Source organism: Amblyomma americanum, chromosome 2 (assembly GCF_052857255.1).
Source record: "Amblyomma americanum isolate KBUSLIRL-KWMA chromosome 2, ASM5285725v1, whole genome shotgun sequence".
NCBI lineage: Eukaryota > Metazoa > Arthropoda > Arachnida > Ixodida > Ixodidae > Amblyomma > Amblyomma americanum.
In genome coordinates this window covers 80,491,462-80,514,339 of record NC_135498.1, presented here as the reverse complement: position 1 = coordinate 80,514,339, position 22,878 = coordinate 80,491,462, and the positions used below count along the sequence as shown (strand labels likewise).

General features: G+C 47.2%; 1 pseudogene across 1 annotated transcript; it reads right to left on the bottom strand.

The window, feature by feature from the left end:
• Window positions 1–45: 45 nt before the first annotated feature.
• Window positions 46–22,724, bottom strand: LOC144121492 (uncharacterized; annotated as a pseudogene). Its single transcript, XR_013312625.1, has 10 exons — window positions 22,181–22,724; window positions 19,023–19,229; window positions 18,399–18,479; window positions 16,508–16,862; window positions 15,553–15,632; window positions 14,529–14,586; window positions 12,099–12,215; window positions 6,597–6,716; window positions 3,902–5,757; window positions 46–284 (listed from the first exon to the last, which is right to left on the bottom strand). The product of XR_013312625.1 is annotated as an uncharacterized LOC144121492 (transcript).
• Between the last annotated feature and the right edge of the window lie 154 nt (window positions 22,725–22,878).

Sequence of the window (22,878 nt, the reverse complement as noted above, 5' to 3'; positions counted from 1 at the left end):
AAAGGCAAGAACAGCGTTGGAACCACTGCACCTGTGGCCCAGACAAAAATGCATGCTAAACCTCCCAATGATTATGCCTCTAATTACACTTCCTTGAGGCGCATTAAAAACCATTCCAATGGGAACGATGGTGGAATTTTGTACAGATGACATTTTGTTTCCCCTCCCAGACACTGCGCATCACTTCTTTGTGATGCGCTTCGATCGTGGCCTTGCTATCGGCCGATCGCTGTGTGATGACGCCGATCCTATGGAAAAAAGACTGTTGGTGGCCGCAGGAGCACCTAAGAAAAGAAAAAGGCCATAATGTATTGCCACACGTGAAAGGCATGAAATGAAACACACAGGGAAACTAAGCTTCGGAGGGAACAAATTTTAGTCTCAAAGAAGTGCATGCTATGTCAACTGGCCATGCATTGCTTCATCTCTAGCGTAGAATGCAATGTTTCTTGCCGCACGCAGCTGTTAATTGAAAAAGACGTACTAATACCTTTTCCATAACCATTATTTTCACCACGTGACAAAGGGTGTCCCAGATAACTGCAACCAAGGCTTTCAAATACATAGTAAGTACTCTTCACATTAGCATTTTTTTTTTCACTAACTATCAAGCTTGCCAAAAGGACTGCCGTACATAAGCGAAGCCCAACAAGCACTGTAGGGAGTAATATGAAAGTTGCAACATAACATCGAAAAAAAATGGCTGGGTGTGTGAGACAACACGAACTTTACGCAGCTTTGAAAGAATGCCTGCCAAATGCAAGAATCGCTGTGCGGCTTTATTTTGGAAGCACTGTATAGGGGTCACAAGTTTAAAGGGTTACCAGCTGACTGCCATCAGCTCTCGGTTGGTTTCACTCACATGGGAGACACTGTCCTATGAAAACCTTGGTTTAACTTACCTGGGGCACTCTGCACAAACTTAAAAATACAAGCAACTGCTCAAGTGAACAAATCAGATTATTTAGGTATTCTCCATTTACTATTATTACCAACTGTTCCCAATTCAGGCCTCGGAATCTGTGTATTAAGAGGGACATGGGGATCGAATTGTGAAAATCTTGAAAAAAAAAAATCAAATTTTAGAAAACACAATTTAAGTACATATTTATAAGAGCTGCTTAACTATAACCTGAAAAATTTTCCCTCGAAACAGCCCTAAAGTGACTAAAAAATATTTTGTGACTGTAGGTAGCAAAAAAACTGGCTGAAATCTCCGTGACAATGCCAGTTTTCTCAAGTGTCCTGCTTGTTGCAGAAAGCGTAGCATGACAATGGCTTCATAGATTTTCATGTACTAGTTTGTTGCATTGTTTTCCTTGATATATTTCTTATGTAGTGACGTTCCTATATTTCTGAATTATACTTCCTCATTTTCACGCCAGGCTTTCTGCAAGCTTGGTATAGACCGACACTGATCTGTGATGTAAGCAAGATGTGATGGCACAGCTGTCGCAGGTTGGAACGGCTGGGGGAAAACCTGGGGGTGAAAAGTAGGCTTGGCGCCCATAGGAATACATGGGAAGCATAAGTTTTCAAAGCATTTCGCAGTGCAGCTAAGACGTCCTTTCGTGAAGAACAACCAGTTCATCCTAGGAGAGATTCTGAAAGTATGAAACGTCATTTCGGCAGAGATGTATTTTTAATGGGAATGACTGCCGGCTATGCGCGTACTGGAATGGAAGCGCAGCCCATAGAAGCACATGTAAGCAAAATTTTCAGAAATATTTTTCTCGTTCCACAGAGTACTCATAGAGGCAGCTGTTTGCTAACAGTTGGCGAGTGCTTTGAAGTAGTGTGTGACAAAGCGTGCTACATCATTTTGGAGCAATCGTTAAAAACCACGATAAACGTGTTTTGTGACGCCAGACTACCCCAAAAGGTGCTCTATCCACTGGGTGTTTCTCCAAGTTGTGCAAGCTTCTCGTGCAGTCTGACATGCTGCCGTGTGCGCTACAGTAGTTAAAACTAGATAGCCTAGACAGCATTACCTGAAAAAGCAGTTCTCAAATACCGCGATAAGCGCACGGAAGTGACCCATGCACTGCAGCAGACTCCAGCTCCGGCCATCTACCAGCGCCAGCTATGCGTGTAATCATGGTGTTAGTCACCTGCTGCTGTCATAGAGCTTCTTTGTGTACCCTAGCGGGAAAGCTGGCAGCTTTTCACTTCATCCACCATGGATGCCCGAAGCATGCTGGGAAGACAGCAAACTGGGACCGACATCTAGTGGCTTGTTGACTGTGCTACGGATTGAATTTTTTTGGTTGTTCAGTTTCGTTTTCACGATTGTAGTTTTTACTGACGTTCTGTGCGGTTTGTGGTTGTGTAGTGCAGCTACGAAACGTTTCCAATTTTCACAAAACGAAAACAGAAGCTTCTAAAGTGTAGTATTTTAAGCTAACAATTTTTTTTGAAACAACATTGGCTCTGAAAAGTATGTTTCTTAAACGCAAAAATTATTTTCCTCGGTCAGCTACATTTGGCGGCACGAAGAGTAAGCCCTCTCTAGCCATGATCAAATTCAGTTGTCGTTTGCTTTTCTACTCCTTTATTGCAATGTACAGGTGCGGACATAAGTAAACGGAGCGCTCCATTCCGTTCCAGTTGCAATCTCGCCTTTGCTATAGGACATGAGGAAACATTATTTGTTCATGGGAAAGCGAACTATCGTCTACTACTAGCCTGCACATACCACAGTTGCCAATCTCAATTAAGAAGCGAGTGAAAAATGTTAGAAGGCAAAAGCGTGCTCCGTTTACTTTTGGCCGCGCCTGTACAGTAAGCATAAATTATTACAGGGCATACTGATTGCAAAAACAAAGCTTCCTTGCAACACATAATTTGCAAAAATTTGTATTTCTGCAGTCGCGTTTCAGGGCCAAGCCAAGTGTGTCTTGCTGTCTCGCCGGCATTCCCACAGTGAATCAAGTGCTCTTTCATGGCTTTTTCAGAAACTTGCATAGAGGGTGGTGATAGTCTTTCCCTCTAGGTAATATTAAGAAACTCTATGGCTGCTGTGCACAGTTCGTTTGAGGACTGCCTTTAATGTAAACCTATCTAGGGTGTCGAATTTGAACGACAGTACTAGCAAGGAAATGTAGCCCACGAGACAGCATGTCAGACGATTCGGGGAAACACGCAGTGGATAGAGCGCCTTTTGGGGTATGTCTGGCTTCACAACACAGATTTACCGCAGAGTTTCACAAACACTGCTTCAAAATGACATGGCATACTTTGTCACACTCTTCTTAAAAGCACTTGCTAACTGTTAACAGCCGCCTCCATGAGTACTCTGTGAAATAAAAATATGCTCTTACGGGCCGTGCTCCTGTTCCGTACCCCCCAGCCAGGAGTCATTCCCATGTTGTACATCGCCTTGAAAAATGACGCTTCATACTTTCAGAACCCGTTCTAGGATGAATTTGGTTGTTCTTCATGAAGGGACGACATCATATGCGCACTGTGAAATGAGAAAACTGCTTGAAAACTTTGGCTTTCATATATATTCCTATGGGCGCTACACCTATTTTTCACCCTGTCGGAACCGCCTGCCGCGAACTTCCCACTTTGTAAACACAGTGTTGGTTTATAGCAATGAAGCATATAAAACTTTATAATGTAAAAACTACTCGGGACATTTCGGTTAAATTTTGTTTTTAAGCATTCAGTCAACTTCCCAAAATGCACGTCAAATTTCATTGCTCTTACACTAAAAATAAATTTCACCTCCAATCCCCCCCCCCCCCCCCCCCCCCCCCCCCCCTGACGACACCATGCTTACAGCACTGGAAGAATAGTTAGCCATGCATTATAGAAAGTAACTTTCAGCCACCCCATGCACTGTGGTACACTGTGGCACCATGCCTGTAGCACCAAAGAACTAGCTCTAGCTGCTCACCAAAATTCAAGAATGCTGGTTTGGAGTGGCACTGGCTCCACACTGTGATGCGTTAAAGTTGAACGCTGGCACAGCAGGGGTGGTGGTGGTAGCGCCAAACTTGAACAGTCCTTGCGGAGCGGCAGCACTGGCCTGGGCGGTGTTGCTCGAGATGCCATTGCTCAGACCATTGGCCACAGCACCGAACTGGAACCCACTGGGCTGAGCCACTGAAGACTGGCCGCCCATGGCCGCTGCGCTGGGAAAGAGTGGTGAGGTGACACTTGACTGGGGAAAAGCTGGGGCAGTGCTGGCTGCACCCGCCCCAAACGAGAAGGGTGCTGGTGTCGTCGTCGCAGGCGTGGTGGTGGCTGCCCCGAAGGCGAAGGGGCTGGGCGTCGTGCTGTGGCACCTGCTGTTCCGAATGCAAAGGGGGCGCTTGCCGTCGTCGCTGCCACTGTTGTTGTGGGCGCTCCAAAAGCAAACGCCTGTGACACTGTTGGCATGCCTTGCTTCGAAGCGGGTGCTCCGAACGTGAATGGGGTTCCCGAAAGCAATGATGCTGACGTTGTAGCGGATGAAAAGTGGAGCAGCAGCTGTAGCCTGCTGCTGCTGCTGTTGGGGTGTTTGTGCACCAAACTTGAACAATGTGCCACTTCCAGCAGAAGAATCAGCGATGTTTCCTGTACCAAACGAAAAAGCCACCTTTCGGGGCAGGTGTGCTGGTGGCCGACACACCAACTCCCAAATGCAAAGCCACCACTGCTAGGTTGTGTGGCAAGGGCAGTTGACGGTCCAGTTGGGGATTGCACGGCTGTCGAGCCAAACGCCGGTGGTGATGCGATAGCTGTTGGGCTTCTGCACAGCAGCACTACCACCGAAGGCAAACATGCTTGAGCTTTGCGTTGCCTGTGTTGTGGTTTGGGAGCTAGGCGCTGCGGCGCCAAACTTGAACGGCCCAGATGACGGAGGGCCTGCTGCGCTTGCAGCAGGCGCAGCTGGCCCTGCACCATTTGAACCAAACTTGAATGGCTCTGTTGATGACGTCGTGACAGAGGGCAAAAATCCCTGTGATGCAGCTGGTTTTGCGGCCTGTGTTGTTGAGCCAAACTGTAAGAGTGTCGACCCTGCCAAGCTTGACTGGGCAGTGCTACTGACTGCTGCACTTGTGTCGTTAGCCTTGAGCACAAGGCAATGCTGGTGATGCAGCCACTGTTCCAAAAGTGGGCATTGGAGAAGCAGAGGGGGCCTTCAGGTTACCTCCGAGTGACGGCCCATGAAAAACGAACCCCCCTGCTGCTGGTTTTGTGGGAGCAGCCGGTGATGCTACCAAGGTGGATGGGGTCGGCAGGGACAGTGCTGAAGTTTGTGGCAATGTGAAAGGTGTAGTCGACGACAAACTGCTGGACACTGCTGACGACTGGGACATGGCAGGCAAGGCAAGCGCGCTTGTGGTGGAACAAGGTGTGGCTGAAGCCGGCAGTGCTTGAGTGGTTTGTGCAACAACCGTTTGTGATGATGTTGCATTTGAAGCACTAGTTGTAGTGTTCAGGGCCAAAATAGCCTGCACAAACCTGAGGCTTCAGCGTTGCTGCTGCGGTGCTTTCGGTTGGCATGGCAGATGAAAACTGAGTGCTCGTAGAACTGGCCGGTGGAGCGAAGATGGTAGTGGGCTTGTCGGATGATGCGCTTGATGACACGCTCATCACAGGGCTGCTGATGACTGATTCTGTGTTGGTCGCCGACCCCTGTATCAGAGCAGTGCTGGATACAGTGGGAGAAATTGGGATACCGAAAATGGGAAGGCTAGTTGTCTTTGCGAGTGTGGTAGGCACTGCCGCCTGTGCAGTTGTAACAGGTGCTTCCGTTGCTGCTGCCTGCTGCAAAAAAAAAGGACATGAAAGTTACTAATGCATTTAAAGAAAATTCTATCTATATATAAAAAAAAAAATGCTGCCTAATGCTAACACCAAAGGGACTCACTCAGCAAAGCACAGAGTAAGCTGCAGCACTTTATAAAGTGAGCACACTTCATCAGGTGTCTCAAGCCTGCCTGCCTGCCCATATGCCAGTAGCAGGAAAGGTTTGAAGGCAGAATATCCCTCAAGGCCATTTAAGACCACTTCAATTCTTCCGCGGGCTTGAAAACAGTGAAACCTAGCCAGTGACTCACAGTTGGAGTCTGTGCAAAGGCAGGGGACTAGCTTTCGATACCCACACAAACATTACGAACAGCCACTGACTGCTCCAGAAAGCACTTCAGACCATATCCTTGCACTACATGTTCACATGAAGAGGTGGTCTTGCTAAAGGTGCCCGAGTGTGCAATCAGGTGGAGCATTTGCCAACAGGCCACTGTAAAGCTAATCCTGCCTGCACATTAACACCACTACCACCTATGACGAAAATCTACAGTAGAGCCATTTGACATTTTGGCCTACCTAATTTGACTAATGATCACAGAGCCCATGGAGGCACCTAAGCTTTTATATTCAGGAAAAACGCTCTTTGCTTCCATCCCGAAGACTCAAATGTCAGCCCAATCTCAAAAAAGATGAAAGCTGCAAATTGCAGCGTAAAAAAGCACAGGCCGTGCCAAACATGCGAACTCGCATGGACATCTGCTTCGTTCTCAGAAGCCTAAAACACCAAAAATGTGCCTACGATCCACTATATGCTGGCAGCATAAGTAGGCTAGTCACACACACGACTTACCACTTGCATTGCTACTGAAATCCTGCAGGCTGCCCAACAATCGGTTCAGCCGCTCCTTGTCGAGGGCCTGGTCATTTTCGTGCTCTTTCAGGGTCGCCATGTGCTCCGGGTAGACCAACTTCTGCAGAGAGGTTGCATGACAATCATTTACTGTCGTGGGCACACATGCACACGCATACAAAAATACACATTTGAAATATGGCACTGCTGTTTACTCAGTGAGCCTGGCTACAAAATGCAACATAACTATATTGTGCCAGCAAATGAAAGAATGTGTGAGAAGTCAGTTTGTGTGCTGCAGGTTAACATTTTGGTACTACAGTAGCCGGCCAATTTTTCAGACTCCAATAATTCGGACTTGCACGATATTTCGGACTTTGCTGAGGAACCGTTTGTGCACCTCATAGGAATGTTGTTGTTATTTATTAATAACAATGGAAGGAAAAGATGTTGTAAGCAATGGCATCTGCCATCGAAACCTGAAGGACCTGAGCTGCGGCTAGTGGAATAAAAGGACAAGGAGAGGGAAAGGGGCAGCGATAGTAAGGAAGCATAGGGGTAGGGCGGCAATATGTTGTCTCGACAGTACACTGAGACGGCCAGAGCGGAACATCAGTTTCTTCTTTAGAACGGAACTGCATGGCGCACGAGCTGTGTACCTCCTAACAGCCGCCAAGCGGCTATTGTTGTAGACACGGCAATATACTATGTAGAAATACATGTGGGGTGCTGCACAACGCACGGTTCCCAGGAGTACTCAGTGCACGGGCGTGCAAATTGCTTGGTTCGGCCTAAGCGAGTGGGCATAGCTGTCACAACCAACCCGTTCTCTGCCGCCGTGAAAGGTACCATCTTAGATTGAAACGGAATCGGCGGTGCTGACCATGGCATTGACGGAGTGAATCGGACGGACTGGCTTGAATAGGCTTGGCTATTTGTTTTTCATCACTGCCATCTGCGATAATGGGATGCTCCCCATTACCATTGAGATGGCCTACAAAAAGCATGCGATTGCATCGAAAACGGTACAATGGGACAGCGGCACAGCCGCAGCGTCCCAGGAGGGGGAGTGCATTTGGAGGCGCTCGCTTCTGTGAGCGTCTTCCCTTGGGTTACCTCTCTGCCTTTGAGAGCGTCATTGCCACATGCAAACTGACTGTTGTCGCTTTGCGCGGCAGGTGCATTTGTTTGCGGCGTAATGTGCCGCCGCATCGCACTGTCTGGTATTGTAACGCGAAGATGACGAAAACATGACTATGGCTCAGATACAGTATAATATTGTTGCTTGTAGGCGGAACACAAGGAGCGGCATTTTCGCAATTTTGAAAGCTTGATTTATGCAGAAAAGTTATTTTTTTGATGTTCACGGATTATTCGGTCCATTTTCTGGGCCCTGCCGAGTCCAAAAAAATCTCGGCGACTGTAGTATGAAAACTACCCTCCTCAGAGTTGAGCTTCATGCCGGATGTTTTGTGCCTTTTGAATGCTGCTCTCAAACAAGCGGCTCACAGTTTTCGGGATAACAAAGTTCTCAGTTTCTCTCTCACACACACAAAAGGAAAAAAAAAAAAAAAAAATTCGTGACTTGCAGCTGAACACTGCAATGTGCAACAGTCAAAGTGCATCTCCCAATTTCCAGTTGTGTACACGAATAATCCAGTCAAGCCTCATTACAGCAAACATGTAAAAAATCGTAAATCACTTCGATATAGCTGAAGTTCATAATACAGAAAAAGCTCGTTAATGCGAATTTCAAGGGGCTGTACAGAATGTTTGAATTATCGGACGAACACGAAAAAAAGCTTTTGAGATGAGATAGGCGCGACAATGACTTCTTTTACTGGTGCAGCTCCACCGCTATTGCGTCGCACACATCACAAGTGGCAGCGTTCGTGTGAGCTAGCTTCACCGCGCAAATTTCAAATGGCATGTGACGAGCGCACAGTTTCGGTGCACTGGAAGAATGAAAGGACCGCGCCAACAGAGGAAGCGCTCAGTGGCGTTGAAGTGGTGAGAAAAAAGGGGGACAGAAAAGATTGGCGAGACGCGCCAATCATCTGAACCTGAACAGTGCACAGCTAGGCTTAGTAGGCTGGCTGATGCGAGCTGGCATGAAACTCAATAAACAAAACCGAAATTATGAGGTGTGACTTTTCTTAGAGATGGCGCTGCCCATTTGTCGTCACACTTGTTGCTTTGCGCATATCAGAAGTGCGCAAGCGAATCTGCAGCATGGAATTCAGGTTTGACTAATATTAGGCATTTGGACGATTGGTTACTGCGCTGGTCATGCCTAGACAAGGGCTCCCTTCGGGAGCCTGTTCGAATTAACGGGTGCGAGATTCGTATCGTCCAATTTATCGAGCATGTGGTGCCATAGACTTATAGTAGTAAAACTTCGATAATTCAAAACGGCGGCATGCGCCAGCCGGGTTAATTAGAAGATCTGAGGCGTTATGCAAGGATTTCGACGCAGACCGATGAAGCGACTGCCCCTCGGAGCTGTGAGGCAGCACAGCAGAGCAATGAAGATTATGCGAAGTGCCCCAGCCCCAGGACTGTCAGCACAAAAACCAATCTGGTACAGCTTGTGAACTGCCGAAGCACCTACCTGCAGAGAAGATGTACTTCACTGCAACGCAGGTTGGATACTAGTTTAGTTTCAAAGTCGTCAGGGCACGACCAAACAGGAGGCAGTGGTGCGTGTGCTCGTTGCCATCTCCAGCCTTGCCGTGGTCAAGGCAGCATCTAGCGGAGGCATTGGCACTGAAGCACCTCCCACCCTTAACAGCGTCGGTGCATGTCCCAAGACAACCATTCTTGCTATGTGCCCGTGACGAGCTGACTGCGTGCAATGCTGGCCTGCGCTGTTTGAGTGGAGTGCCATGGCTAGAGGGTTAGGTCGACCTTTCTTCGTAAAAACGACCATCCTAAAATTGTGGTCGACTTATACCCGCAACCAACCTTTTTGCGGGGTCTAAGGTAGTTTTAGACAAGCGGCGGGTAGATGTGCCCTATGTGGGTGCCCGTTCCTGGTGGGACGCATGCACTAAAAAAACCTTAATTCTTATGCAGATCAGTTCCGCGGAAGAAAATTAGAATTGTGCGCCGTTTATATGGTTCGTTCGCACTGACGGTCACTTCCTTGGACAAGCGGTAGGTAGTGCGTGGTCAAATTTACGATAAGCTCCATGGTGTGTGCCGAGCTGGAACCTGAAACTACAGGACCATTTGCAGTTCAGTTCCCCGCTAGTCAGTTGGGACGCGTGTTAGTGTGGAGGCAGGGTGGAACGCCGCTTTTTTGCTTTTAATCTCCACTAGCTTCGGACTGCTGTTGGACAGCTCTCGCCGTAGCTCAGTTGACAGAGCACCGGATGCAAAGTCTGGAGGTCGTGGTTTCGGATCCCACCAGCGGCATGTGGTTGTTTTTTCTTCTGCTTTTATTAATCTACCACTGATGAAAAGCCACAACTTTATAAAAAAAAATAGACATCCCCATATGCTGCTAGGTTTCGATGACTGTTGCCTTCCGTAGTGTACGCCATAACGAGCACCTGTTCCCATTCCCTTGTCTGCTGAATAGCGCTGGAGAGTTCAATACCGCATTTACTCGCATATAACCTGCACGTTTGCCTGAAAAAAAAAAAACAGAGTGCTAGAAAGATTCAACTGCACACTCAGTGATCATTTCATTTTCAGAGCATTTATTCAAACGATCACCACCACGTCACTGGTTATAAGATTCTCAGTCGTCACCCGCTCTCACTGCTGCCATCCGAGGCTTCATCGCGACTCTCAAAGACTTGGTCGTCCTCAGAACCATCCAAGCTGTTACTGATGGCACATTTTTTAAAGCTTTCATGCACCAAGTTGGCCGGTATCGCTTTCCACGCATCTACTGGCACAGCAATGGAATATCGGGCCTTTGCACTCGTCCCGTCGGCGTGAGGGCATAAAGGCCGTCGGCCATCCACTGGGCATAGAGCTGCTTCAAATGTGCCTTGAACGGCTTGTTCAGGCACACGTAGAGTGGCTCTAGCATGGACGTCATGCTGTCAGGTATTACAACGAGGTCGGTGCCGGTTTCAGCAAGGCGAGCCTTCACCGCATCAGTGCAGTGGCCTTGGAAGGAATCCAGTACGAGCATTGACCGGTGTGCTAGCAAGGCACCTGGTCTTTGTTCCCAGATTACTCGAAGCCAGTCACCGACTAGGCCACTGTTCATCCAGGAATTTTCTTCCGCACACGCAACGATTCCTGAGGGCCGTGGTGTGCTGGGTAGTTTGAAAATCACATACGGACGCAGTTTCATGCCATCAGGCAGAGCACATAACATGACTGTGCGGCGCAGCTTGGAATTTCCGCCGGTCAGCACGCTGACTGATTTGGAACCCTTTTTATCCATGGTCACGTCCATCAGCATATCAAAGTACACACGTGTCTGATCAGCATTTCCCACCTGAGACAGGAAATAACTATGCTCCTTCCGAAGTGCGATGACATATTGTTGGAAGTTCAATTTTTCCTCGCAGGCATCAGGAAGCCGCTGGCATATGGTTGTTCGCCGCCGCACAGAAAATCCATGTCTTCGCATGAAGCGCTGAGGGCATCCACGGCTTGCACGAAACTCCCATGGAATGTTCATTTCTCGGCCGATTTTCAGGGCTTCCATTTGCGCCACCTCAGTCGAAACAGCGTGGCCACGACTTCTCTGCTCCTCAATAAACTTGGAAAGCTGCATCTTGAGGTAGGGGTACGCGCCAGTCTTCGGACCACGAAATGCTCACCTGTCCCGGCTCATTGTTTCAAGACTCTTTTTTTCTTCCTCCAGTCACGAACGCAAGACTCGTTGATGTCATGCTGTCTCGCAGCAGCTCTGTTGAAGATTTCTTCGGCAGTGGCTATAACCTTTAGCTTCTCTTTCCCTGTGAAAACACTGCCGCCGAGTCGCACTGATGACGCCAAAACAAAGCAGGGAAACAGTGCAAACTGGGGTGTAGTACACGAAACAGCACCTGACACTAGGCTCAACAACGCTGGATGAAAAAAACGTGGCCAATGGCGTAAGGAAGAATAAACAGACTATGAATGTGGATTTGGCTATGCCTTTCGTTGACCCCTCATGGGCTTGACAAGTGTCGATGACGATGGGGATGGTGGACTACACAGGGCAGGCTGCCGCGCACTGCCGTGAACCCGAACCGAACCGACCCCCCCCCCCCCCCCCCCCCCCCACACACACACACAAACACACAAAGAAAAAAATTAGCAGATAACCCGCATCCCCATTTTTAAGAGAGTTTTTCAAATTTTGGTGCGGGTTATACGTGAGTAAATATGGTATAGTTCGGCTGAGGGCCAACCGCAGTCGATATAGCCAATAATTCGTAATGCCCACATTCGTTATAACGAGGTCTGACTGCATTAGTTTCTTTTTCCTTCAAAAAGCAGTGTCTAGTGTTTTTTTTGTTCTTTTTTTCCAAAGAGAGGGGTGGCACAGTACCTTCTTTGGAGTGGGGCTCCACTCGAGTGACTTGACCCGGTTCCTCAGCATGGATGCATCAGCGCTGTCACTTTCGGACGTTTCCGCTGACACTTGTGCGCCCGGTGGAGCGTCATTCTGTGAAGGGCAAAAATGGTAAGGAGGAAAACCAGGAGACACCAGCACATTGCACGACTTTAGGATCAAAACAGAAGACAACTTTTGCCCCATTAGCGTTCCACCTCAGTGGATGAACTGCAAAGCATGATCAAGGACCTAGACAGAAAAAGCAGAAAACTAAAGCAATGTTCGACAGACTCGGAAGGGAGCAGCAGTTTATGACAGGTAGCGAGGTGTTTGAAGCGGTAATTGAATACACCTACTTAGGGCAGGAAATTAATTGTATATCTGGATCATGAGAGCGAAACAGCTAAGAAAATAAGAATGAGGAGTGCATTTTGCAGGTACTCTGAGATCATGAATGGCAGTTTACCAGTATTCCTCAAGAGGAAAGTATATAACAGCTGTATCTTATGGGTACTCACCTATGGGGCAGAAATGTGGAGGATAACGAAAAGGGTTGAACTTATACTGAGGACAATGAAGTGAGCTATGGAAAGGAAAATGATAGGTGTAATGTAAGAGACAGGAACAGAGCAGAGTGGGTCAGAGAACAAATGCAAGTTAACGATATTCTTGTCGAAATCAAGAACAAATGGGCATGGGCAGGACATGTAATGTGAAGGCAAGACAACCAATGGTCCTTAACGTTAACAGTCTGGGTTCCAGGAGAAGGAAAGTGCAGCAGGGGGTGTCAGGGAGGCAGACGAGCGGATGAGACGGAAGTTTGCAATGACATGGTGGCCGAGGCTGGCAAAGGATAGGGTTCATTGGAGATAGAGTGAAAGCTCATTAATTCGAACTACACTACTTGGTCCGGCCAAGTTCCACAGAGATCTGTGTATAAAAAAGCCCGTTATTTCAAAAGCGAGTCGGTTCCGCTACGAATAATTCGAACTACGTGCCGCCACGTCTCAGCGGCTTGGCACACAGCATGTGGCCAAGAAGAAAAAAAAAAAAGCACCTCCGCATACTTAGAGGCTGCGCATGTCCTAAACGGGGACAGAAGATGGAACTAGATAAAACTGCGGAAGAGTGGGTAAAGCCTAAATGGCGCCATCATCGGCATGGCGGCCGGCGGCGCCGGAGGTTAGGGGTTGGCAGCTGCCTACCCTCATTTCTGCGCAGCCTCCGCGCGGTCCCAGCCAACGCCCATGAAAGGTTATGACTTCTGGACGGGCGCTACAAATTACATGCGAAAACCTTTTTTTTTTCTTCGCGAGTCCCATCAGTCGCCAACGGAAGCACGCTGTCAGCCGCGATCATGACGCCGACATTTAGCATCGCCCGGCGGTCAGCCGCCGGCCGGAAACGGTCAACATGGGCAGTCAGCGCAAACCAATCAGGGCGTGACCGCGTCTGACTTCCGCCCACTTCTACGACATGGCCGCGCCTGCCGAAGCGGCCTCTCGCTTCACCATGAACTCGTCGTTGCCGCTACACTGTGCCTCATGTTCACGGCAAACAAAAGTCGCACGAAGCTTTCGCTTTGTCTGGAGATGCCCACAGCACAAGATTTTAGCGATGAAACGCGCCAGATTTTCAGAATGCATCTGGATTTTCAAAGCTGCTAGGCTTAGCCACTACGCTTCCGTTGACGCCAGGAAGCGCAGGAGGTTTAAACAAGTTAACTATTTTGGTTCAGAAAGGGGTCACAAAGAATAATTTGTCATCATTGAATAAATAATAGCTTAATTGTAAATGCACAGCTGTCCTTTTCAGTATTTTACTAAGCATATGCAATCACAGCGTTTCTAAATCCTGGCGGCAGCTGCCCGTTTTCCGCTGCACCACTCAAAATCCTCAGCGCAAGTTTGCTCCATGTGGGTCGCCCTTAAGGTGAACGTACTGAAAACGAGGCTTACACAACCAGACAAGCACTGGCGCTCTGCAAAGTTCGCTTCTCCCCCTTGCTAGAGCCAATGTCAAAAGGTAAACACACCCAGCATCTTGGCGCACTGCCAAGAAATGCGTTTTGGACCATGATGGTGCGAAACGGAGGGAAGCGTTAACGACTGACGCTTTTTTTCTTTCAAATTCTAAATCGGGGGTGGGTGGGTTCATTAAGCGAGTGGCTTCGTTACGCGAGTAAATACGGTACATATACCGTAATGCAAATGGTTCTTGTCAGTTTTTTCGAGGACATTCGATAATTCGAACATCGGATAATTCAAACTTTTTTCTCGGACCCATGAAGTTCGAATTAACAAGCTTTTACTGTACATGGGAGAGGCCTTTGTCCTGCAGCGGACGCAGTTAAGATGATGATGATCACATCAAAAATGCCAGGCACAAGGTATGGAGCTAAGTGACCTGATAGGAGATGCATACCTCTTTACTGCTGTCTTCATTCTTCTCCATGGACTCATCGTCGTCTCCTTTAGGTATCCTGTAAATATAAGATGACATCAGCATCACCAATGTCAAACACTGTCACATGTGTATGCAGTGCACTCCACTTATAATGATACATTTTTTCCAGAAAGTGGAATCTTTATAACTGCACCAGCAAAAAAACAAAAATAACACACCCATGTATTCCCCCATGCATGTACCCAACGCCACAGGTGCTACTGTTGAGGGTGCACAGCATCTTGGCGCGCTGCCAAGGTCTGCACTGCGGACAGCGCAGCGTCTTTTTTTACCCAGTTCACGAATGCACAAACAGGTGGATACTATACATTTGTATGAGAAAGCCTCGCACAGCGGCAGCGGCCAAGCAAGCTCTTCCCTCCTTCCCCCAGCGAGTGTGATGATAATAGTGCTTGGTTCCCAAGCAAAGCCCCTCACAGATTTTGCCATGCTGGTCGACCCATTTACGGTGTTTTCACGCCGTTCTTTTCAAAGTTTTTTTTTTTTAAATCAGCTTTCCAGACATCTTGTTGGTAAACATCTTCTGGGCAGCCAGAATCCTATCATTGTGGCCATTATTTCGCCGATAATTTTATCGCTATATATGGATTATTTTTAAACAGGGGCAATGGGAGAGTTGATAAATCTAAAGAATTTGATCGTTGTAAGTGATATATCGTTATATCTGGTATGACAACAAGTGGTTTACACTGTATGCTGAACACCGGCAATAATATTAATGGTCATGAGGAAACGAAAGGGGCAGCAATTGTCTCACACATGGTAGGCATTAAAACTGCACTGTCAGGGAAAGGATGAAGGATGGCTTTGAAGAAGGGAGAGAGAAATAATCGGTGCAGTGGAGGGCCCTAGATTAATTTTGCATACCTGGGGCTTTAACACGCAAGGACCTTGCATGCGCAACGGCGTTTTTTCATTCCGCCTCAATATAACTGCAGCAGCCATGGGATGGAAAAGGGATAATGGAGTCAAATGTGCCCACCTGTCATCTGTCTTTGTCTGCTTTGATGCAGGAGAAGAGTCTAGTGCCACTGCTTTCCTCTTCTGAGACTGGTTGTTTCTCTGCAATGAAAAACGACAAAAAAATCCCAGTTTAATGTTTGAAACAAACACTCTTGAGTATGGTTGGCATAGCCAACGTGGACCTCACATAGGTACCTACTCCCAGCGAAGTTACCTTGGTAGGCAGCAGATTCCAAACTCACAGACATGAGCCCCTAGAAACTTGGCAATGACAGAAAATGGAAAAGTGAAGCCCTGTTTTTGACAACATGTATTGCCTTTACAACTTGAAACTCAACACAGGCTCCGGTTTTGGAACCTAGCAGCTGCATGCAATTGCTGTGCTGATAACCCATGCAGGATTGCAGTGCGCTTTCTCGAATACAAGCAGAGACGTTACTGGCTGACAGTGGTGGACAATGTACATGGATGCACTCTGTTGCTACAGTTAGTACTTTTTATGAAGAAATTGACTGGGATGCACAATACGTTCATCGCCAATCATGGCAATCAATCAATACAATCATGGCACAGATAGGAGCTTGATCTAAAACTTTTACATGTAAAACCAGTGATCTTTAAGTATACAGCAAAAACCTTTCGTAATATCTGTAGTGCAGTTACTACCAATGGCTCATGACGTGGTCCTCTGATGGTAAACACAGGTGCAGTGAGCTTCAACAACTTCATGAAGATGGAAATGTAGGACAATCAGAGTCAACTGACTGCATGCATAGTTATTGGGGCGCTTTTAAGAGATCAAAAACAGAACACAAGTGCCTAAAATAGCCACCACTACGCCTGTTCTGTACACTTCTGCCCTTTACCCCTAAAAAGCACCAATAAAAACGAACTCTCGTTAATTCAAACTCCCTTAATTAAGAGTTTTTTGACAACAGCAGCAGCGCCTTCTTGCTAACAGCTGAAACACTCACCTGCAGCAGAATGCTCCTGCTGGAGCAGTAGGAAATGGCAATGGCATTGTTGCGATGCCGCTTGGCCAAGGAGCTAGGAGGGCTCGCCGAAGATGCCAGGCGACCCCGCTTGAAGGGCCCCTCGGGAGATGCCGATACCAGTGCGGAAGGCATGGGACTCCGCACCACCATGTTCTTGCTGGGCGAGCCAAGGTAGGGAGGCCCGAAGCCACCCACTGATGTCACCACTGGCGTGAAGGGCGGAAGCGCCAGGCACAGGCTCTCGCGTCGCGCCCGCTTGCTGCTTTGCACCAGGTTCGGGCTGCTTCCCGCCGGGTCCAGGCAGTCCTGGTAGGCTGCGGCAGCGGCTCGCTTCCTGCAAATGTTTACGGCCACCAAAACTGAAAGCCAACACTATAACCCCATAGATATCGTGCCCTGCAAGTTTAGTGAAAAAAATTTGGTCTTGTAAACTTCACAGCAGCAGTAACAGGTATGAAATCAACAATGCAAAAGCTCACATTTCAATACACTCGTAACAGCAGACTTCGATAGTGTCCAAGATTTCGGACTGTGGTTAAAAAGGTCTCCATAGTTCAAATACTCTTATAATAAACTGATTTATGTACACCCACCCTCAAAAGTTAACACAGCACGCTAGCTGCGAAAACTAAGTTTGATGGAAGCCACCAGACGTACCTTGAAATGAAAACTTGCAGCCTGTGCTTAAAGACGACAGCTGTGCAGAACTCTTGTCATTATCAGTCTATCTTGACTAGCTACATAAAAATACGTTTTTCGGCACCATATGCGTCCTGAAAACTTTTGACGCCAGGTGTACAAGCTACGCATAACTGCAGACAAGAACTGGTTCATTTAAGCCTGTTACCTTTGAAAGAAGTTATAAGGCTTCAATGAGCCGTTTGGCTAACAGCTAATCATTTAAAGCAAACTGAGTCAAGTCAAGGTCGCATGTAACTACCATGCATGAACGCCCACTTCCATGCAAGCGGGCAACGCCCACCGTTGACACACGCATTCAGTCGTGCGCCGCCATGATACGAGAGTTGGAACTACATTCCGAGGCACGTGCTATTCGCGGGCAATGTACAGAATAAATGCACCCACTATTTACTCAGATGCCCCTTCTGACAGCAGCAGTACCATGAGATAAGCACAAGGCAACTTTCACAAGAAGTAGCAGTTTTTTGCGACCTTCTCAGCATAGCGCAGACCACAGAGCATCTAGCCTGTATTTCTTTGTTTCTGCATGATCTACATGATTGGCACAACACAGAGAGCAAGTGATTTAAAGCAATGCTATCAGAATACGTGATTTTGATACCATGTGAGGGCCGCATGCCACCTAGCACAAAAAAAACTTGAAACTGTGCACTCCATGCCCATGCCCTACTTGTTCCGGCTTTTTCTGTGGAAGATACTTCTGAATATAGCGCACATTTCTTCATCTGCACCAGCCCAAACTTAGTGAACAGTGCGGTAACCAGTACCGAACAAACCGCATATGCAATGCTCACTTCATGGAAGAGTAAAAGACAGCTAAAATCAAACTGGACATGAAGTCTTGCCTCATACGAACACAAAGTGAAGCCAATGTGCTTAGACCATGTGCTGCGTGCTTGCTGTATCGTTGCAATCACTGCAGACTATCCAGTTAATTTCAGTCAGTGCTTTTCCCTGACTTCATAAAATTTTTTTTGCTGGTGTCTCTGACAATTCCAGGTCGCTGGACACCTTGCTTAGAAAGGTGAGTGGAAAGATTGCCAAGCGTACAGATAACAACAGACAAGACAACTTTTCACTGAACCGTAGTTTATCGAAGTTTTTAGCCAGAAAAGGTCGCCGCCATTGCACCCATGAAATGCACAAGAAACCACAACAATGAACTGACCTCCGCTCTTTGAGGGCCTGGATGACACTCTCCGTGGAGCACGGGTCCTGCTTGTCAACTTCATTGCTGGCTGCTGTGGGGCTGCACGAGCAGTGCAGAACGTGAACATTTCAATTAATTTCAACAGACAATGCCCACACACACACACACCACACCGTCAGTACGAAATCCACACACAAAAACTTTTCAGATCCCTGCGGAGACCTGCATTGGAGAAATGCGGAAGCATTACGTTGTTTCTATGTACAGACATGAAGTGACATCAGCGGACGTGACGTCATGGAATTTTCTAGAACGTGGGTTTTTTCCCACAATGCTAGTACGCGTTCCATGACGTCATTGGGTGATGTTCAGGTGTTACGTCGACGTGCATGGCTTTTGTGACGTCCAGATGTTATGTTGACGTCCATGGCTATTGTGACGTCTAAGTGTAACTTTTATGTTTAACTAATTAATACCCATCAACCAAATTTTTTCTCACAGAAAGATTTCATCACACACTATTTAACACAATCAAACTTTTGCACATTTATCTTCACAGAACGATTTAATCGTGCAGACAAGTTTTGCAGACACGAAGCACTGTACATAGCTCGGTAATGCTTTCGCATTAATAATACGCACCCAAATGTGCTGCTCTGTACAACAGGTGTTGACAAGGGCAGGAGCTTGACCTTCACTGGAGAAATGAGTTCGGGTGAAGCAAATGGCTTCGCCAGTGGCAGTGGCGACTTGTTGAGGCAGACGGTAGGGTAGCTCCCCACCGAGTATTTTTCCTGCTGGATAGGGTGCCTCCGTGTTGCGGCTGGGACCCAGTCAAGGTGGGACTTCCTGAAAGGAGTAAAAAAAAAATGTTTAAAAACAATGCATCATGCCAACGACATGTTAAGTGCCGGACAACACGCAGACGCTGGTGCTTTGCATTCATCTGCTTGCTGGTGCGGTTATGAATGCTTGCATGTGTACAACAAAACATGACAGGCGGACTGAGTCCCAAGCACATGCAGAGTAAGCATTAGTATGTGAGCTCAAATGTGTCGTCAGGCTGCCAAGCAACCACTACATCCAGAATGCTCCACAAATTCATTGTTATCAGTAAAAATGTCTTTACTCAGAATAACATCATACACTCTTGCCACACTATATCAAGCCCATGACGTGTGCACTTACCTGTGCTCCATTCTCTTCACCCACTGCCTACAGCAACCATAAGGGCGCTAACAATAAGCAGAAAGCAAAACTGATGAAGAGTGACAATTTGGGCTAGTTGGGTCATTAGGAATAGGCAGAGCAGAGCAAAAAACATGGACGGCAGAAAGAGACAACAACAATTTGGATGCAGTGTGAGCAGGCAAATTCATTGAGGGCAGACACAGGGAGAAATCTTGCGATACACTGCAAACCAAAGCTGTGCTGGAAGTATGTTTCAAAAAGATTATCAAGGGAAATCTATGAAGCTTTCGTTATCTACACAAGAGGAGCGATGCCTCCGATCGCACTCTATACTGCGTGTCATACATCAGGTGCAACACTGCCAAAGCTAGCGCTCTTGTCTGCGCTGCCTGCATCCGCGACCAAAAAGTAGTGCATTCCTTGTGGTGAATGAAACACACTAAATGCTTTGCCTGCAGGATTATTACATGACACATTTGTCAAGAGCTTGATTAAATGCACTCTTATTGCCGACAACACGCTGTCGCTTTCTCGTGCCTTAGACCACTCGGCCACAGAACAAACGCGGAGTAACACGGCTCCCTTTATTTTTCCGTGCGGACTACAGTACCTTTCACAGCATTGCACCTGACGTATGGAACGGAGTATAGAAGGAACTGCTCTAGCTGAACTTCCAAAACCCTATATCTCAGAAATTGTGTCTGGCCCCAATTGTTTGTTTGTTGTTTTTTTTTTTTTTACTGTCAAGGACCTCTTTAATCCTTGTTTCTTGTCAGTTTATATTGCACACACAAACAAACAGTTTTCAGTTTGTACGGTCAAAGTGTGTGTTGTCTATTTCTGTCGTCAGTGTTCTTTTGCACTACTCTGGCTACTTCGAAAGCAAAATTGGAGGCCACGCTTAAGCTCGGCCTTAAGGGTATGGCGTGGTAGCGTAATGGGTTAATTTCCATATATGCAGGAGGTCATTCTCTACTTTATATTCATAGATCCCTGGGAGTCCTCATACCCCTCCTGGCACAGTGGTGCAGCGGTTAAGCGATGCGCCAGTGCCATGCAATGGCAGGTGCTCCCAGCGGTGGGCCTTGTGTGGCCCAGGTTGCTGTTCCCGAGCAACCAATCATTAATTTAACTGCCACCTGCCGCGGTGGACAGTTTGATCACAATGCGGTGGGCAGGTTGTGATGGCGCCACAAGGTCACGTGACCTACGTAACCCACCTGCCTCCTAGATTGCTCTGTGGGCACCACCTGCCAGTCACGCTCGCAATGGCAAAGCTGGATTTTCTGGGTCACAGGGTCTTTATCGTGTTAAAACCATTCACACCATCGCTGTCATATTGTGAAAGCCGTTACCAACAGTAATATCTGCGTAGCAAACACTTTGGCAACTGTGATTTCCGAGTGGGACGTGCTTATATATATGAAAAATATAACATCAAAAGCAGCCCAAGCAGATAATGCCACTATCAAAGCAGGGATTGCCCACATGGGACACTTTTAAAGGAAAGGGTGAAGTAAGCATTCGAAGCTGCTCTGAAAACAGACCGCAGATAGGTGCTTTATGAGTATCATAGTTCAGAATGCTGTTCAAATACCACAAACTGCCCTAAAATAAAAAGGTATTACAGTGGACGCAATATTTTGAACTGACTTCTGGTTAATTTGAATGGATGCTCTGGCCTCATCAACATCAGATGTTTTGAAAACCCTCCTCTTAATCTGAACAAGCTTTCCGTGTTCAACAATGTGTTGAAACATAGACGAAAATAAGACAGTCAAATTAAGCCTTGAAATGGTGCACTTGCAAGGTCAACTTTCAAATAGTGTAAACAATTCTGAAAGCTTTTGCTTAGCACTTACCATGGCTCTATGCGTTAGGATGCAAAGAGCAGAAGTTACGAGACACCTGCATTCTCAACTAAAACAATTTTCAAATAGATACCATGTATAAACATGCACAGCAGATGGACTGGAATGGAGGTCCAGTGAAGTGGTATGGCACAAATTATATGGCGGAAATCCAGCAATCATGCGCAAATTCCCACAAAGCCAGAAAACACCAAAATCTTTAGGAAACTTTCTCAACTAGCAACAGCAGCACCATTTTTGAAACTACTAATGGGGGGGCAGTTGAAAAACTGATCGACTGGTGTTTGCAGCAAATCACACGACTTTTCCTTTTGCAATTTAAAGCCGACACGTTTAGCAAAGCATTTTGACAGCAGCGCCCGTAACAAGGAAGCACCTTCAGAGGTCATTTCATGTTGGGCAGGGTCCCTGAAGGGGCGAAACTGACGCCTAGCACCTGCGCGAGCACGTGGATGCGTTTCACAAGCGAAAAATGGAGAGAAAAAAAATTATTACAGACCAAGCACATTTGAATCGCACAAAAGCGCCAACTTCAAAGCACTACATGCATTGCAAAACATACCCACAGGCTGCAACGAAAAGATTCTAGAGTCGAGCCACACGCACATCCTTTACCGGACGCGCAACTTTTATGGCGGGCACGCAGTCCATTCAAATTTGAGACGCGTCCGGTCAACGAAACGCACAGCTTTGAACAGTGCCCCAGTCACCCGCAAGGAAAAGAATCGAATCACTCACCTCCCATGATTCGGCGTGAAAGTACTTTGGCACGATCTGGTGAGAAAAGTGGTTTTACTCGTTAACACGGGACTCGCGAAGCCGTGCGTAACGTTGTCGACTCCGCTATTTCCCAGTATCCGCGAAGGGGTGTCGAATTTGTTCCCCGGTATTAGGCGTGGATAAGCGTATGAAGCACTGCCTGACCGCGACGGTGTGGCCGACGCTGGCGTCACAGTCTTTGTGTAAGCAGCACGAGGCGTCGAGTTGTGCTTGCTCTTGTCACGCTTTATTAAGCCTAGTATCGATAGACGGTGCCGAGAGTCCTCATCCCGCCTGTGCAGGTAGTAGTTCACTCCGGTCCACACAATGGCAAACGCAGTCGCGACGAAGAGCGTAAGCAGATCTAAGAAATATATCACACACAGCACGCACACACACGCAACATTCCATAGTTTAAAATCCGCACTAGAGCTTAACGTACTAAGCATGTCGAAAATTCATCTTGCGCTCCGAGGGGGGTAACAAGAGCAAAAGAGGAGTCTGAGGTCGGACAGCAGCCATCATTTTCCTAAGCAGTGATTGGATAAAAATGCGTTATATAAAAACTCTTCTTTCGCTACCTGTGGTCGAAGTTCATTGACATATTACCTGCGAATATTTTGAAACTTTATTTAATAATGTTTGAATTGGTTTAAAGTGGCCTGAATATTGTTTTT